The 3,645-nt window shown below is 35.4% G+C and overlaps 1 pseudogene; it reads left to right on the plus strand.

Moving 5' to 3' along the window:
• The first annotated feature begins 664 nt into the window (after nucleotides 1-664).
• Nucleotides 665-2,725, plus strand: LOC104868881 (annotated as a pseudogene).
• The last annotated feature ends 920 nt before the right edge of the window (nucleotides 2,726-3,645 follow it).

Genomic DNA, 3,645 nt, shown 5'->3' on the forward strand with positions numbered 1-3,645 from the left:
TGTTTTACCAGTTGAATTATTGGTTTTACTCTTGTCTTAAATTATATGTTCTATCAACCTAGAAATTACGTTACCTTTTCAGCTTTAATCTTAATTCCCAGAATGAGTTCTAATAAAATATAACATTATATCTTGTGATTCCAAATGCAACTACTAAATCTAATGGATATATAAAGCATATTTAGGGCTTATTATACATTTTTAAACTGGGTAACTTTAAAACATGATTCTGGAAAAAATGATTCTGCATTTTGTATGGATTATTACATATGAAGTTTTAAAAAGCAATCCAATCTTGTTATTAATCTTTTACAGAGTATTATTTATAACTGTACTGTTTTTCTTCATAGCTACTTGCTTTGTTTTATTTACTTTAATCTCCATGTTTTTTTTTTTACTCTATCATAGTTTTAATACACGAGATGGTCCCAAATTATTGCTTAATAAGAACTACTAAAAAATATTTGTGAGACCCAGAAGAGAATCCCATGGGTTGGAGGTCACAACACCCAGTGGATGAAGCCTGGAAGAGGAGGAAGAGAGAAGAAGACTTGTAAAAACTAGCTGTTTTCAAGATCTATTGGCATTCAGGGATGTGTCCGTAGAATTCTCCCAGGGTGAGTGGAAATGCCTGACCCCTGCTCAGAGGACTTTATCTAGGGACATGATGTTGGAGAACTATAGGAACCTGGTCTCCCTTGGAATCTTTCCTTTTGACCTGTGTGTTGTCTTCACATCGGAGCAAGGGGGAGAACGCTGGAGTCAGCATGGCCAAGTGAAAGCATCAAGGAGCTCAAATGGGATGGAAAGTATCAAATATGTGAACACAGATACCTCTCCTAAATGTGCCATCAAAAAATTTCCAACAAATTACTTTGAGTGTCATAGGAAAGAAGTTGGAAGATCTGGCACATACTTTACTATGCATCAGACAATTCACGCTGGAGAGAAACCATTCCTATGTGTTACATGTGGCAAGGACCTCAATAAGAAGTCAAACCTTAGAAGTCATTGGAGATTGCATACTGAAGAGAAACCTTACAAATGTAATAAAAGTGAAAAAGTCTTCAGTAAAAAATCATACTTAGCAAACCATCAAACAACCATAGTGAAGAGAAACCTTTCAAATGTAATGAATGTTCAAGGTCTTCAATAAGAATTGAAACTTTATACATCATTGAACTATTCATCCTGGTAAGAAACCTTACAAATCTAATGAATATGGTAAGGTCTTCAGTTCAACTCATACCTAGTAAATCATTAGAGAATCCATTCTGGGTAGAAAGCTTAAATATGCAATGAATATGACAAGGTCTTTAGAGGTCAAACCTAGCAAATCATCAGAGAATGCATTCTGGAGAGAAACTTTACAAATATAATGAATATGGGAAAGTCCTCAGTAAAAAGTCATATTTAGCAAACCATCAAAGCACCTATACTGGAGAGAAACCATTCAAATGTAATGAACGTGGCAAGGTCTTCAATCAGAATTCAAACTTTATATGTCATCAGACTATTTTTTTATTGAGTTTATTGGTACATTCTAGGTATACAGTACAGTTACATTCGTTACTGGGATCTTGGACCTTTACATGACAGGTCTTGATTCTCATTTTTTCCCCTTGTTCCGGCCCTCCCTTCACCTCTTCTTCCCTTCCCCATTTACAAACACTATTTCCATTTTTTCATTTTCTCATATTTTTTTTCTTTGCCCTTACTCCCTTTCCCCTACCCTTCCCACTTTCCCTACACCTTTAGCCCTTTTCTTCCTATTTCACATTGTTAATTATCCCACTAGGATCTTGTGTCCTATTATAGTTTTTCTCACCAGAGAAACTACTCGGTATTTACACATGTGTGATTTATTTATTTCATCAGACTTTTTATACTGGTGAGAAACCCTATGAATGTAATGAATGTGGCAAGGTCTTCAGTCAAAAGTCAAACCTAGCCAATCATCAGAGAATCCATTCTGGAGAGAAACCTTTCCAGTTTAATGAATATGGCAAGGTCTTTATTTGTAATTGCTACCTTGTACAACATCTGATAATTCATGCTGTAGAAAAACCTTATATTTCCAAATGTCAGTAATCTTATTAGAATCTTATGCTTTTTTGCAGATTATTCACACCAGGGAAACTATTCGGTATTTACACATGTGTGACTTATTCATTTCACTTAAGAGTATATCTTCAATATGTATCCATTTTACTATGAATGAATCTATGGGGTGGGTAGGGGAAGAGTAAAAAGGGAAAAGAAATAATGTGAGAGAATGAAAAGATGAAAATAAAGTGTTTGTAGATGGGGAGGGGAGGAGGGGATGAAGGGAGGGAAGAGGTAAGGGGAAAAGATGAGAATCAAGACTTTTCATGTAGAGGTACAAGATCCCAACAATGAATGTAACTGTACTGTATACCTAAAATGTACCAATAAACTCAATTAAAGCTGAAAAAAAAAAAGAAAAACCTTATAAATGTAGCACATGTGGCAAGGTCTTCAAGCACATGTCATACCTAGCAAGTCTTCAGAGAATCCATACTGGAGAGAAAATTACTAATGCACCGAATATAGTAAAGTGTTTACTCATAGGTCAGTTCTAGCAAAGCAACACACAATCCACACTGGAGAGAAACTTTACCAATGTAATGAATGTCATAAAGTGCTCAGTCGTAATTCACACCTTGCCAAACATATAATAATTCACACTGGAGAGAAATCTTAACAAATGGTACAACAGAGATTTGCAAGCCTTCAAATTTACTAGGCCTCATATTTTCTATCTTTGCAGAAGTCATACAAAGTTACTGGGGATGCTAAAGCTTTTTTCCAAGCTTCCAAACTACAGAATAGAATAGTTGAACTGAAGAGCAACCTTACACAGGTAATTAATATACTGAGTTTTTGTCAGGGGTTAATTTTGTTCTTATAAAAGGATTTGTTCTGGAGTGAAACTAGACAAATGTAGTGAGCTTAGAAAGTTCATTTTTGCCCAGCACGGTGGTGCATTCCTCCAAACCCAGCCCTTTGGAAGCTCAGCCAGGAGAATAGCTACAAGTTCAAAGATAGCCTGGGCTACATAGTAGGTGGCCAGTCTGAATTGACCCTATGTCAAACACACACACACAAAAATCATTCTTAAAAGTTGTGTTCTCAGGATTCGCCAAAGAATTACTACTGAAAAGAACTTTTTGTTTGTTTTTTGGTACTGGGGATCAAACTTGAGTCCTTGCGTTTGCTAGGAAGGCAGCAAAACCACTGAACTAAATCCTGAGACAGTGCAAAGAACTCTTACAAATGTAAATCTGCGGTAAATTTTATTTAACCAGATCTTGCAATGTAATCCATTTCACGAAATTTATATGAATGTTAGGTTCTATCCAAGGTAAAACTTGAGACTTGCCTACTGTAGAATACTGTAACTACAAGTTAAACTATGTTACATATGTCAAAGATGCCAGGATATTTGTTAATCGGCAGATACTTTCAGGTAATAAAATACTCTGTTCTTTGTGATTTTTTTGGAAAATAAACCTATATTTGAATTTTAACCCCAACTTTGAAACATTTGGGTAATGCTTTTCTTACAGGCTTTTTATGGTGGTATCTAAAAAGGCATCGGTAAAATGAAAAGCCCTATGACAT

The sequence above is a fragment of the Fukomys damarensis genome, unplaced genomic scaffold (assembly GCF_012274545.1).
Source record: "Fukomys damarensis isolate Sample0158 unplaced genomic scaffold, DMR_v1.0_HiC HiC_scaffold_38, whole genome shotgun sequence".
In the NCBI taxonomy this organism is placed as follows: Eukaryota; Metazoa; Chordata; class Mammalia; order Rodentia; family Bathyergidae; genus Fukomys; species Fukomys damarensis.